At 40.5% G+C, this 16082-nt stretch overlaps 1 protein-coding gene across 5 annotated transcripts in view; it reads left to right on the top strand.

Moving 5' to 3' along the window:
* Positions 1 to 16082, top strand: part of SIRT3 (sirtuin 3) — a 34567-nt gene that overhangs the window by 10820 nt on the left and 7665 nt on the right. The gene's annotated exons all lie outside the window — the stretch shown is intronic.

Genomic DNA, 16082 nt, shown 5'->3' with positions numbered 1-16082 from the left:
GTGGCTTTCCCTGACCATTAGGGTGGGTGGTGCACACAGAGTAACAGATCCATAGAGTGCCAGCAGGAGATCCCCCATCCAACCAGATTATGGGCAGCTCCCTGCTTTTTGCATTTGGTCAGGGCCAGGCCCCAAATGCTGGCTGCACCCAACAAGACGTGCCCAGGCACCCACTCCTGCTGATCAGAAGAGCGTGCTCCCGCTCCCCTGCCCTTTTGGTGATTAGCAGCATGAACACTCCCCACCTGTGGCACCCTGCCCACCTGGGGACTATGATGTGAGCTTCCCTTTCCCCCTCACCCTGCCTCATCCACCACCCCCACACCACTGCCACCCTGCAAACTCGGCTAGCAGCAGTGCTCCGTGTCGCTGGTCACCTACCACAACCCCCGGCCTATCACCCCACCCACCTAATGGTGAGGCAGAGTGTCCTGTGCTCCCAGCCCCTACCACACCCCCTAACCGCCGCATTACCCACTCAATGAGCAGTAGTGAGTGCCCCATGCTCCTGGTCAGCTGCCACGCCCCTTGCCCTGCACCCTGCCTGCCACACCCCCACCCACCCAGCGAGTGCCATCTCATGCCCTCATGCCACTGGACTGATGACAGGTGGTGACCTGCACCCACCCAGCTTGGCCTCAGTCACCCAGCATGTCCTGGTGGACTGCAACATGTGCTCCCCTTGCCCACCATCTCCTTGCTCACTTAGAGTGGTGAGCGCTCCCATGGCGACAAGTGATCAGCAGAGTGTGCCCACTCCGCCCACCCTGGTATATCAAAATAAAACAAAAATCAGGATAAGACAAACATACAGTCAATAAATAAGTAAATAATACCTTAATATTTCAGAGATAATAGACAATAACAAATTATATGAAAAACAGGATAAGATGATTCAAACAAACGAGCAAAATAAAAGGGCAGAGAACTTTCCTGAGGAAGAAATGGTAATAAAACTGTCAGATAAAGGCTTATTTTATATATAAGATACTCAAAGAGATCAAGGAAGACACAGACAAAACCCTAGAAGAATTCAGAAGAACAACACAAGAGCAAAATGACAAAATATGTAGACCACGTTACAAACCACACAAAAACAATAATTATAAACCTGGAAGATTAATAATGAAATATCAGAAAAAGATGATTCAACCGAAGGACAAAGAAGTAGAATTGACTCAATGGAAGAAAAAAATCAATGAAATAGAGAAAAAAAGTCCCTTGATAGTAATCTGTTTGAGAAACAATTGGAAAAAAGAACGAAGAAAAATGAAGAAAGCCTGTTATGTGGGGCAGTGTCAAGAGGAAGAATTTACGTATAATTGGGAGGAGAGGAAAAAAGTACAGAGAATTTTTGAAGGTTTAGTGACAGAAAACTTCGCTAATACTGTCAAAGATGAGAAAGTTTCCATCCACGAAGTTCAACAAACCGATACAGGATAGACCCCAAAAGAAAATCACCAGGACATATCAGTCAAACTTTCCAAAGCCAAAAAGAATTCTGGGAGCAGCTCACGAAAAATGAAATAGCACCTGTAAAGGGGCACCAATAAGACTAAGCACTGATTTCTTAGCAGAAACCATACAGGCAAGAAGACAGTGTGCTGACGTACATAAAACCCTGAAAGAAAAAATAACCAAGAATCATACATCCAACTAAATTGTCTTTCAAGTATGATGGTGAAGCTAGGACATTCCCAGATAAGCAGAAATTAAGGGAATTTGTAAAAACTAGACCAACCTTACAAAAAATATTAAAGGGAGTCCTTCAGACAGAGAACCAACAGCATTGGACAACAACCCGAGATCACGACACATGACAGCATCGTTCAGATGCCAGCCCAGATAAAGAATACTCAAAAGTTAAATTTGCAAAACTGAAAATGGAACCAGGGATGTCAATCTGTAAATGACAGCTTCAAAACAAAAGGAATAAATGATGTAGTTCTAGAATTTCCATATGGGGAGGAAGACAAGGTGATATCAAGATACAATAGACTGTTTACATATAGGAAGATAAAGGTGTGTTTCAGAGTAACCACAAGTAAAATTAGTAAACCTACTCACCAAAATAAAGAAGGAAATTAAAAACCCTCAGCAAAAACAAATCAACAACAAAGGATACGAAAAGAAAATCCATAAACAAAAAGAACTCAGCACAGAAAAGTAAGCAGAACAAAGAAACCGTTAACACCACAAAGAAATGAATAACAAAACGGCAGCAGTAAATTCACACCTGTTGATAATCATGCTGAATGTAAATGGTTTAAATATACCAGTCAAGAGACACAGAGTGACAGAGGGGATAAAAAACATGACCCATCAATATGTTGTCTACAAGAGACATACCTTACACACAAAGATATAAATAGGTTAAAAATCAAAGGATAGAAAAAAATATGTCAAGCAGTTACCAGAAGAAAACAGGAGTGGCAATAAGAATCTCTGATAAAATATGCTTTAAGTCAAAACCCATTATAAGAGACAAAGAAGGTCACTGTGTAATGATTAAAGAATCAGTCAACCAAGAGGACATAACCATAATAAATATTTACACACCCGATAACAGAACTCCAAGATACATAAAACAAACTAACAGAATTGAAAAGAGAAATAGGCAGCTCTGCAGTAATAATGGGAGACTTCAACACACCACCTTTGATGATGGACAGAACAACTAGGAAGAAACTCAGCCAAGATACAGAAGATCTAAACAACGCAATCAGCCAATCTGACCTTATAGACAAACAGAATGCACCATCCAAGAGCAGCATACTACACATTCTTTTCCAATACACGTGGGTCACTCTCCAGAATGGACCGTATTTTAGGCCACAAACAAGCCTCAATAAATTAAAAAAATCGAAATAATACAAAGCATATTCTCTTAACATAATGCTATAAAACTAGAAATCAATAACAGAAAGAACAAGGAAAAAATACATGGAAACTGAATGACACCATACTTAAAAACTATTGGGTAGGAGAAGAAACTCAAACTGAAATTTAAAAAGACTCAGCGAACATGACAGTAATGAAAAAGATGAAAAGAAAATAGATAAACAAATAGAACTCAGCACAGAAAATTAAGTGGAACAAAGACTGTCAACACCACGCACACACACACACACACACACACACACACACACACACAAACTACATAAAATTGACAGCAGTAATTACACTGAGTGTAAATGGCCTAAATGCACCAGTGAAGAGACAGAGTAGCAGAATGGATTAAAAAAAAATACAGTCCATATGCTGTCTACCAGAGACACCCATTAGACACAAAGACAAACTAAAACTCAAAGGATGGGAAAAAAAATACCAAGCAAAAATAACCAAAAAAGAGCAGGGGTAGCAATATAAATCTCCAACAAAAGAGACGTTAGAGCAAAATCCACCATAAAGGGTAAGGAAAGACACTATGTAATGATTAAAGGGTCAGTACACCAGGAGGACATAAACATAATACATACGCACCCCATCACAGCTCCAAAATGCATTAAAAAAAAACTGGAAGCATTGAAAACAGAAACAGACACTTCCACGATAATATTAAGGGACTTCAACACACCATTTTCGGTGAAGGACAGAACATTTAGAAAGAAAATAAAGATGTGGAAGATCTGAATGCCACAATCAACCAACTTGACCTCATAGACATACACAGAACACTCCACTCAACAGCGGCAAAGTATTTGTTCTTTTCCAAAGCACATGGAACATTCTCCAGAATAGACCACATTTTAGGCCACAACAGAAGCCTTAACGGAATCCAAAACATATAAATAATACAGAGCATCTTTTCTGATTATAATGCCATAAAATTAGAAATCAATAACAAAAAGATCAAGGAAAAAAAATCAAATACATGGAAACTGAACTATACCTTGCTTAAAAACTGCTAGGTTATAGAAGTAATTGAGGATGGCATAGAGAAATTCTTAGAATCAAATGAGAATGAGAATATATCTTACCAAACAAAACCTTTGGGACACAGCAAAAGCAGTGCTTGTTGTTGTTAGGTGCTGTCTAGTCGGTTCTGATTCATGGCAACCCTGTGTACAGCAAGGTGAAACACTGCTTGGTCCTGCGCCATGCCCACAATCGTGCTTGAGACCATTGTTGCAGCCACTGTGTCAGTCCATCTCGTTGAGGGTCTTCCTCTTTTTCATTGACCCTGTACTTTACCAAGCATGATGTCCTTCTCCAGGGACTGATCTCTCCTAAGAACATGTCCAACGTAAGACGTAGTCTTGCAATCCTTGCATCTAAGTAGCATTATGGTTTTGCTTCTTCCAAGACAGATTTGTTTGTTCTTTTGGCAGTACAGGGTATATTTAATATTCTTTGTCAGCACCACAATTCAAAGACATCAGTTCTTCTTCGGTCTTCTTTATTCATTGTCCAGCTCTCACGGGCATATGATGCAATTGAAAATACCATGCGTGTCTTGGGTCAGGCGCACCTTAACCTTCAAGGTGACATCTTTGCTCTTCAACACTTTAAAGAGATTTTTTTTGCAGGAGATTTGCCCACTGCAACGCGTCTTTTGATTTCTCGACTGCTGCTTCCATGGGTGTTGATTGTGGATCCAAGTAAAACGAAATCCTTAACAACTTGAAAATTTTCTCCATTTACCATGATGTTGCTTATTGGCCTAGTTGTGAGGATTTTTGTTTTCTTTATGTTGAGGTGTAATCCATACTGAAGGCTGTGGTCTTTGATCTTCATCAGTAAGTGCTTCAAGTCCTCTTCACTTTCAGCAAGCAAGGCTGTGTCATCTGCATAACGCAGGTTGTTAATGAGTCTTCCTTCAATCCTGATGTGCTTTTCTTCTTCATATAGTCCAGCTTCTCAGATTATTTTCTCAACATACCGATTTAATAGGTATGATGAAAGGATACCACCCTCGTGCACACCTTTCCTGACTTTAAATCACACAGTATCCCCTTGTTCTGTTTGAAGAACTGCCTCTTGGTCTAAGTATATGTTCCTTATGAACACAATTAAGTGTTCTGGAATTCCCATTCTTCACAATGTTATCCATAATTTGTTATGATCCACACAGCCAAATGCCTTAGCATAGTCAATAAAACACAGGTAAATACCCTTTTGATATTCTTGGCTTTCAGCCAGGATCCATCTGCCATCAGCAGTGATATCCCTGGTTCCACATCCTCTTCAGAATCTAGCCTGAATTTCTGGCAGTTCCCTGTTGATATACTGCTGCAGCCGGTTTTGAATGATCTTCAGCAAAATTTTATTTGTGTGTGACATTGATATTGTTTGATAATTTGCGCATTCGGTTGGATCACCTTTCTTGGGAATAGGCATAAGTATGGATCTCTTCCAGTTGGTTCACCAGGTAACTGTCTTCCAAATTTCTTGGCATAGACAAGTTGAACGCTTTCGGCGCTGCATCTCTTTGCTGAAACATATAATTGGTATTAAGTCCTAGAGCCTTGTTTTTCACCAATACCATCGGTGCAACTCGGACTTCTTCTTTCAGTACCATCGGTTCCTGATCATGTATTACCTCCTCAAATGGTTAAACGTCAACCAGTTCTTTTTAGAATAGTTACCCTGTATATCCCTTCCATCTTCTTTTGATGCTTCCTACGTTGTTTAATATTTTCCCAGTAGAATCCTTCAGTATTGCAACTTGAGGCTTCAGTTTTTTCTTCAGTTCCTTCAACTTGAGAAATGCTCAGCGTGTTCTTCCCTTTTGGTTTTCTATCTCCAGGTCTTTGCACATGTCATTATAATACTTTGTCTTCTCAAACTACCCTTTGAAATCTTCTGTTCAGCTCTTTTACTTCATCATTTCTTCCTTTTGCTTTAGCTACTCAACATTCAAGAGCAAGTTTCAGAGTCTCTTCTGACATCCATTTGGTCTTGTCTTTCCTGTCTTTTTAATGACCTCTTGCTTTCTTCATATATGATGTCCTTCATGTCATTCCACAACTCATCTGGTCTTCGGTCATTAGTGTTGAGTGCATCAAATCTATTCTTGAGATGGTCTCTAAATTCATGTGGGATATACTCCAGGTTGTACTTTGGCTCTCATGGCTTGTTTTAATTTTCTTCAGCTTTAACTCGAAGCAGCATATGAGCAGCTGATTGTCTGTTCTGCAGTCTGTCCCTGGCCTTGTTCTGACTGTTGGTGTTGGGCTTTGCCATCATCTCTTTCCATAGATGTAGTCAATTTGATTTCTATGTATTCCATCTGGTGAGGTCTATGTGTATAGCTGCCATTTATGTTGGTGATAAAAGGTATTTGCAATGAAGAAGTTGTTGGTCTTGCAGAATTCTATCATGCAATCTCCGGCATCGTGTCTAGCACTAAGGCCGTATTTTCCAACTACCAGTCCTTTGTCTTCAACTTTTGCATTCTAATCACCAGTAATTATCAATGCATCCTGATTGCATGTTTGATCAATTTCAGAGTGCACAAGTTGGTAAAAATCTTCCGTTTCTTCATCTTTGGCCTTAGTGGTTGGTGTGTAAATTTGAATAATAGTCATATTAACTGGTCTTCCTTGTAGGTGTATGGATATTATCCTATTGCTAATGGTGTTGTATATCAGGATAGGTCTTGAAATGTTCTTTTTGACGATGAATGCAACACCTTTCCTCTTCAAGTTGTCATTCCCCAGCATAGTGGACCACATGATTGTCTGATTCAAAAATGGCCAACACCAGTCCATTTCTGCTCACTAATGCCTAGGATATTGATCTTTATGCATTCCGTTTCATTTTTGATGATTTCCAATTTTACTAGTTTTATACTTTGTACATTTCACGTTCTAATTATTAATGGATGTTTGTAGCTCTTCTCATTTTGAGTCTTGGTACACCAGCAAATGAAGATTCGAGAGCTTGACTCCATCCATGTCATTAAGGTTGACTCTACTTTGAGGAGGCAGCTCTTCCCTAGTTGTATTTTAAGTGCCTTCCAACCTGAGGGTCTTATCTTCTGGCACTGTATCAGACAATGTTCTGCTGCTATTCATAAGGTTTTCACTGGCTAATTCCTTTCAAAAGTAGACTGCTGGGTCCTTCTTCCTAGTCTGTCTTAGTCTGGAAGCTCAGGTGAAACCTGTCTGCCACAGATGACTACATTGGTTTTTGAATACTGATGGCATAGCTTCTGCATCACAGCAACACACAAGCCTCCACAGTACGACAAACTGACAGACATATGTATTTAAATTGGTTGTGTGGAATAAAATATTGCAGCATTTTCATCAGACGAGTCAGGTTCTCCGAGACGCAGAAGTAAATTTAAAGCCATGAACAGATCTGTACTAGTCATTAACAGGGCGTTTACACATCTTAAGAGAAGATTTTGAAAACACAACAAAACGAATACTGACAAATACTGATTATCAAGTAGTCCAACATCACAGAAGTTTTAGAAAGAGACAAGAAAATGACAGAAGTGCTCCAAAAGTATCATTGTGTGCCAGAGATCAGTTTCACGTTACCACATACTACATCGTTGAAACACCTGAATCCTCTGTGAAAAGAAGGGTGAAAGTGTATGAAGTTCTTTCACATAGATTTTCCTTCTGAAACAATGTGGATATACCTGATGAAGAATGCATGAAGGCACCTGTTATGGATTGAACTGTGTCCCCCCAAAAATGTGTATCAACTTGGTTAGACCATGATTCCCAGTATTGTGTGGCTTTCCCCCATTTTGTGATCTGATGTGATTAAATCCTAACCTCTATGCATTGTAAATCCTAACCTCTCTCATGTTAATGAGGCAGGACACAATCCTTAGGATTGGGCTGTATCTTGAGTCAATCTCTTTTGGGTTATAAAAGATAGAAGCCAGCAGAGAGGAGAGAGACCTGATGCCACCAAGAAAGAACAGCCGAGAGAGTGCATCATTTGGATTCAGGGTGCCTGTGATGAGAAGCTCCTAGAGCAGGGAAAGATTGATGAGAAGGACCTTACCCCAGAAACAACAGAAAGAGAAAGCATTTCCTGGAGCTGGTGCCCTGAACACGGACTTCTAGCCTCCTAGACTGTGAGAGAATAAATTTGTTTGTTAAGGCCCCCCGGTTGTATTTCTGTTCTATAGCAGCACTAGATAACTAAGACCAAACCAAAAACTCTTTTCTGTCGAGTCGATTCTGACTCATAGCGACCCTATAGGACAGAATAGAACTGCCCCATAGGGTTCCCCAGGAGTGGCTGGTGGATTCGAACTGCCGACCTTTTGGTTTGCAGCTGAGCTCTTATAACCAGTATGCCACAAGGGCTCCAGATGACTAAGACAGCATTCAGGAAATTAGTGCAGGCTTATCCTGATGACTTAAATAGAAACCTTTACAAAGAAGTGTGACAATTTAATTCTTAACATGAGAACTAAGTTTACAGATTGAGGAAAAACAAATTTTACTCATGTAGGTATGCCTGATTCTGTAATAGAAGGTAAAATACAATGCGTATTTCCCAACATTGAAGGTGTTTTACGCATATTCCTGGCTTTAATGATCATAAGCTGCACAACAGAGCACTCATTTTTGTCCCTAAAAAGGCTCAGAAACCCTCAGTGTACAACAGTGATTCAAGAAAGATTCATTACCCTTATTATGTATGGAAGCAGATATTGTTTGGCAGCTTAATTGTGATGAAATAATTGAAGAATTTTTAAGAGCAAAGAATAGAAAGAAATGTTCATAACATCTTAGGAATAAAAGATGTATCTAAAAATAAAATACAGTAATATATTGTAATGTTTGTTTTCTGATCATTAAATTTTCTTTTATGGTATTTTTTCATTTGTTTCTTTACAACTGTAGCATTTATTATTAAACAAACATCAAAATTGACGTGTGAGCCGTTTAAAGAAAATTGGTGAAAGGTTTTCGTTGTGGGCGATCAACAGAATTTTACATTGATTATCGAAACAACCAAGTTCACTGACAAATTTTCTTTTGTTGTAGAATACATGGAATATTCTTTTTGTAGAAAATGTGGTGTATAATAAAAATCTTACTACCCCACATCCACTAAAAATTTTATAACCCAGTTCATCTCAATCCGCGAAAATAGCATATGCCACTTTTACGTTCAATTGCTAACGTTATAGTCACATTTAAAAATAAGTTACATCGTAGATAGCTAAGACAAATGCACACACATATATAAACCCCCCCCAAAAAACGCAATCTTGTCGTCGAGTAGATTCCAACTCATAGCAATGCTATAGGACAGAATTGAACTGCTGACCTTTTGGTTAGGCACCATGCTCTTAACCTGCACCACAAGGGCTTGCTCACTTACAAACTCGCTCTTGCTCACTCCTCTCTCTGTCCCTCCCTCCTCCTTCCCCCCCGCTTTTTCTCTCTCTCTGTATACAAACACGTATATATGTATATAACTCACATACCCCATTCAAATGCATGAGTAAGCAGAAATGGGGGCACCATAGATTATCAGTGTCTAGTGCTCTCACATGCCTTAATCTGGCTCTGCACAGTGGCTATACCATTTTACACTCCCTCCAGTAGTGGATAAATGAAACCAAACCCATTGCCAGTAGAGTTGATTCTGACTCATAGCGACCCTATAGGACAGAGTAGAACTTCCTCATAGGGTTTCCAAGGAGTGGCTGGTAGATTTGAACTGCTGACCTTTTGGTTAGCAGCTGAACTCTTTAACTACTGCACAAGCAGGGCTCCAGTAATGGAGAAGGATTCAGATTTCTCTGCGTCCTCACCAACGTTTGTTGTTTTTGGTGTTTTTCTTCTTTGTTAATGTTAGCAATCCTAGTGGCAGTGAAGTGGAATCTCATTGTGGTTTTTATTTCATCTCCTTAATGGCTAGCGACTATGCAAAGTTTTATTGACTATGCAAAGGCATTCAGCTATGTGGATCATAACAAATTATGGATAGCATTTCAAAGAATGGGAATTCCAGAACCCTTAATTGTGCTCCTGAGGAACCTGTACATAGAACAAGAGGCAGTCCTTTGAACAGAACAAGGGAATACTGCGTGGTTTAAAGTCAGGAAAGGGGAGAGGCAGAGCCAAGATGGTGGAATAGACAGACACTTCTGGCGAACCGTCTTACAACAAAGACCAGAAAAAACAAGTGAAACGAGTATATTTATGACATGCTAGGAGCCCTGAACATCAAAGGCAAGCTTAGAAAATGAACCGAGGAGCAGGGGGAGGAAGAGACGATTCAGAAGCACAGAGGAGTTACCAGACCTGAATTGTGGGGAGCTCTCAGGCACCATTCCCAGGAGCAGTGGTGGCAGGCTGGTACTAGCGTTCGGCTGCAGTTATTAAGGGAGAAGCAGCCAGCCACACAGCCTACTCACACCTCTAGAACCAGAGAATGGTGCTCTCGGCGAAAGCTAAGTACTTGCGTATATTTTACTGTGCCCCCCTGCTCCCAAGCCGGCTTCAGTGGCTGATTTCCCTGGGCCTGAGATAGGCCCTGAAGAGCACCTAGAGCCATCCTCCTGGCCTTAGAGAAGGAATAAATTTGCAATTGGGAGGAAAGATAATTTGCCAGCTCCACTAACCGGGGGAGCTCAGGACAGAAGCAGCTCCTGTCCAGGCATAAACGGTCCATGGACTTTGAGTACCTTTCCCTTCTGCATGGACTTGTGTGGGCCTATTTCAGGAGAATAGGCTCTCATTGGCAGACTCGAACTGTTTCAGCTGTGTGGTGGAGATGTGGATGTTTGATGTTTGACATTGCTTTCCCTATTAAACAGAGTCCTCACCTACCACATCAGGGGCCTAAAGACTGGTGGCTCCACTCAGGTCACCCAGCCACCCGCGACAGGGGTCCAAAGAGAACTGGTACCTCCCATTCCTTACAACCAAAAACTTTGGGTGACCATGGCCCGTCTGCAGAACCCACCTACCTGTACACTGCAGGGAACAGGGACACACTTTCCTTAGAGACACGTGGGGGATGATTTTCAGCCTCCTGCCTTGTTCAGAGTGTGACCCCCTGCTGCAACCAGATACCAGTACCTACACCCATCACCCCTGCCCGTCTAAGACTGTAGGACAGAGCCCGTACCACAGAGTTGTTGATCAGCTACCTGGACACCTGAGCTGAATTCGTACAAGAAAAGTGAATGGACTCCTAGACTGACATACCTGAGAACAGCTCTAGCCATCTGGGGCAGGATGTCAGGACTCCAAAGTTGAAAATAAGCTAGCTCGCTCAAGCAACCCATTTGGGCATATCAAAGCAAAACAAAGCAAGAAGCTATGACACAGTAAGCAAACATAAAATAAACTAACACAATAACTTACAGATGGCTCAGAGACAACAGTCAATATCAAGTCATATAAAGAAACAGACCATGATCGCCTCAACAAACTGTCAAAACAAAGAATCAAGGAATCTTCTAGATGAAAGTGCCTTCCTGGAATTACCAGATGCAGAATACAAAAGACTAATATGCAGAACCCTTAAAGACATCAGGAAGGAAATGAGGCAGTACGCAGAACAAGCCAAGGAACACACAGATAAAGCAATTGAAGAAATAAAAAAGATTATTCAGGAACATAATGAAAAATTTATTAAGGTGGAAAAATCTGTGGACAGATAGCAATCAGAAATTCACAAGATTAACAAAAAAAATTACAGAATTAGACAACTCAATAGAAAGTCAGAGGAGCAGAATTGAGCACATGGAAGGCAGAATTGGTGAGATTGAAAATAAAGCACTTGGCACCAGTATATTTGAAGAAAAGTCAGATAAAAGAATTTTAAAAAATGAAGAAACCCGAAAAATCATGTAGGACTCTATCAAGAGAAATAACCTATGAGTGATTAGAGTACCAGAACAGGGAAGGGTAACAGGAAATACAGAAATAATTGTTGAAGATTTGTTGGCAGAAAACTTCCCTGACATTGTGAAAGATGAGAAGATATCTATCCAAGATGCTCATCGAACTCCACATAAGGTAGATTTTGAAAGAAAGTCACCAAGACATATTATAATCAAACTTGCCAAAACCAAAGATAGAGAATTTTAAGAGCAGCTAGGGATAAAATTTTTTTTTTTTTTTAGGGCTAAATGAAAAGTCACCTACAAAGGAGAGTCAATAAGAATAAGCTTGGACTACTCGGCAGAAACCATGCAGGCAAGAAGGCAATGGGATGACTTATATAAAAAATTGAAGGAAAAAAATTGCCTGCCAAGAATCTTATATCCAGCAAAACTCTCTCTCAAATATGAAGGTGAAATTAGGACATTTCCAGATAAACAGAAGTTTAGGGAATTCGTAAAAACCAAACCAAAACTACAGGAAATACTAAAGGGATTTCTTTGGTTAGAAAATCAATAATTACAGGTATCAACCCAAGACTAGAACACTGGGCAGAGCAACCAGAAGTCAACCCAGACAGGGAAGTGACAAAAATAAATCAAGATAAAAAAAACGCTCAAAACAGGGAAACAGCGATTTTATTATGTAAAAGAAGACAACATTAAAACAATAAAGAGGGACTAAGAAGATTAGGTATAAATTTAGAAAAATAGGGGTAAATAATAAGGTAACCACAAAGGAGACAAACTATCCTACACATCAAAATGAAATACAAGAAAAAAATAGAGACTCAGCAGAAACAAAATCAACAACGAATATGAGGAAAGGACAATATATAATCTACCCAGCACATAAAATTAAGTGGAATAAAGTTAGGAAAGGTGTGTGTCAGGGTTGTATCCTTTCACTACACTTATTCTGTCTGTAAACTGAGCAAATAATCCGAGAAGCTGGCTTGTATGAAGAAAAACGGGGCATCAGGATTGGAGGAAGACTCATTAACAACCTGCGTTTTGCAGATGACACAACCTTGGTTGCTGAAAGCGAAGAGGATTTGAAGCACATATTGATGAAGATCAGAGACCACAGCCTTCAGTATGGATTACACCTCAAAATAAAGAAAATAAAAAGCCTCACGACAACCAATAAGAAACATCATGATAAATGGATAAAAGATTGAAGTTTAAAGATTTCATTTTACTTGGATCCACAATCAACAGCCATGAAAGCACCAGTCAAGAAATCAAAAGATGCATTGCGTTGGGTAAATCTGCTGCAAAGGACCTCTTTAAAGTGATGAAGGGCAAAGATGTCACCTTGAAGACTAAGGTGCGCCTGACCCAAGCCATGGTATTTTCAATTATATGCATGTGAAAGCTGGACAATGAATAGGGAAGACGGAGGAAGGGTTGACGCCTTTGAATTGTGGTGTTGGCGAAGAATGTTGAATGTAGCATGGATTGTCAGAAGAACGAAAATATCTGTCTTGGAAGAAGTACAACCAGAATGCTCCTTAGAAGCAAGGATGGTGAGACTGTGTCTTACATAATTTGGACATGTTGTCAGGAGGGATCAGTCCCTGGAGAAGGACATCATGCTCGGTAAAGTAGACAGGCATCAAAAAAGAGGAAGACCCTCAATGAGATGGATTGACACAGTAGCTGCAATAGTGGGCTCAAGCGTAACAACGATTGTGAGGATGGCACAGAACCAGGCAGTGTTTTGCTCTGTTGTGCATAGGGTCACTATGAGTCGGAACCGTCTTGACGGCACCTAACAACAACAACAATGGCTAATAGTGTCGAGCAACTTTTCATATGCTTGTTTGCCATTCGTATATCTTTCCTTCTGCTGAGTTTTCATTTTAGTTATCCTTTTTATTTCTAGAATTTCTCTTTCATACCTGCTGGATTACATTTTATAATTTTCTATCTGCTATGGATATTTCAAGCTTTTTAAAACTTTTAAATACAGTTTTATAATCCGTATCTGATAATATGAGAAGTCTGTGATATGGTTTTTTTTTTTTTTTTTTTTTTTTTGGTCCATTGTTCCTGCCACTTCTTACTGGATTCAGCCAAGACAAATCTCATTAGACACTAAGGTTTACCTTAGTAAGCCAGGTGCCTTCCTTCTTAAGTTTCTTTTCCACCTGTCCCAAGGCATTAATCCAGGTAGAGCAGGATATACTAATTATTTGCATAGACTTGCCACCAAGGAAGCGGTGTGTGACAACTTTTGTTATTCATGGCAATCTGGCCAGTGAGGGATAGCTTTTTTGTGTGAGAGAGGCAGGTGGTCCTATCTTTACACACAGAGCAGGGTTCCAAAGGGCAGATGCATGGCAACAACTTCCCAGGGGTGGTGCTTCCTCCCCACGCTGCCCCAGGAGGGAGGGAGATAGGGTGTTTCTGAGTCATTCTTTCTCCTGGGGAAGCCCACTTCAGCACGAGGAGGGCTTCCACTTGCACCCCTACCTTGAGCTGACCTTGGGTCTTAATTTCTGTTCTCCAAGCTTTACAGGGCCTCAGGGGCAGATTACCCAGTAAGCAACGTAAGCATGGGCTTACTTGTGCTGGTTTACTAATCTATAGTGACCAGTGTGAAATTGGTCACTACACATTAGTAAGTAAGCACAAATAGGCCTGTGCTTACATTGCGTACTGGGTAACCTTTCCCTGTCAGGGACTGTCAATTTGAAAAGGGGCTTTGATTCTGTAGGAAGGTGCTGTGGTGTTAGAGGAGAGACAGACGCCAGCCATACCTAGAAGCAGAATGTTTGATGTGGTGAAAACATGTGAAATTGTTCCCTACAGATGATCTTGTAAGCAAGGTAAACAGTGTGTTTACTTTGCCTGTTGAATAATCCACCCCTGCTGACACCCTCCCTACCAGAGCCTGGATTTGCCCAAGTTGCACACACCTTAGGGCAGCAGCATCCTGGTCTCTAGTCTCCTCTCTGGGCCCCACTTTCCCATAGAGTTTGGCCTGGCACTTCTTTATCCTGCAAACTCTTTGATACTTCAAGGAGATTTATGTTGTTGTTGTTTTTTCTATTTTATCCAGGATTTTTAGTTGTTTTCAGCTAGAGGATCAGTTTGCATAAGAGATCATGTAAGGCCATGAAGATGGGACAGAAATTTATGATGGTCTACTTCCTGACAAGACTGCGATGTAAATATTTCAGGATCTGCAGAAACCACCCAGGCAGCAGTAACTAGACTTAGGTGATAAGATGTAGGATTACAGTAGACAAATGAGTTCTAAGGGTGGAAGTGTGTAATACTGAGATAAGGTAATATCAATTGGTTGTTAGGTGCTGTGGGGTCGGCTCTGACTGACAGTGACCCTGTGTATTACAGAATGAAACCCTGCCTGGTCCTGCACCATGCTTACAATTGTTGTTATGCTTGAGCCCATCGTTGCAGTCACTGTGTCAGTCCATCTCATTGAGGGTCTTCCTCTTTTTTGATGACCCTCTACCATCATGTCCTTCTCCAGGGACTGGTTCCTCCTGAAAGCATGTTCAAAGTATGTGAGATGAAGTCTTGCCATCCTCACTTCTAAAGAGCATTCTGGCTGTATTTCTTTCAAGATGGGTTTGTTTGTTTTTTTGGCCAGACCAAAACCAAACCCAACTATGTGTTGATATGACTTATAGTGACCCCATAGGACAGAGTAGAACTGCCTTTCAGGGTTTCCAAGGAGCGCCTGGTAGATTCGAGCTGTCCACCTTTTGGTTAGCAGCCAAGGTCCATGGTGTATTCAGTGTTCCTCAGCAACACTGCAATTCAAAGGTGTCATTCTTCTTGGGTCTTCCTTATTCATCGTTCAGCTTTCACATTCATACGAGGCAATTAAAAATACCATGGCTTGGGTCGGGTGCACCTTAGTCCTCAAAGTGACATCTTTGCTTTTTAACAATTTAAAGAGATCTTTTGCAGCAGATTTGCCCAATGCAGTATGTCGTCTGGTTTCTTGACTGTTGCTTCCATGCGTGTTAATTGTGGATCCAAGTAAAATGAAATCCTTGACAACTTCAGTCTTTTCCCCGTTTATCATGATGTTGCTCATTGGTCCAGTTGTAAGGATTTTTTAATTTAGTGACACAAAAAAGGAAATACCATTCTTCTGAGCTGAAACATTAAATATGGTAAAAATGTTAATTCTGCCCAAATTAATGTTTGATGCAGTTTCAGTCTAAATTTCAGCAGGAATTTCCTTGAAATTTGTCATAATTGTTCTGTAGTTCATGTG

This window comes from Loxodonta africana, chromosome 7, assembly GCF_030014295.1.
Source record: "Loxodonta africana isolate mLoxAfr1 chromosome 7, mLoxAfr1.hap2, whole genome shotgun sequence".
In the NCBI taxonomy this organism is placed as follows: Eukaryota; Metazoa; Chordata; class Mammalia; order Proboscidea; family Elephantidae; genus Loxodonta; species Loxodonta africana.
This window is presented reverse-complemented; position numbering and strand designations above follow the sequence as displayed.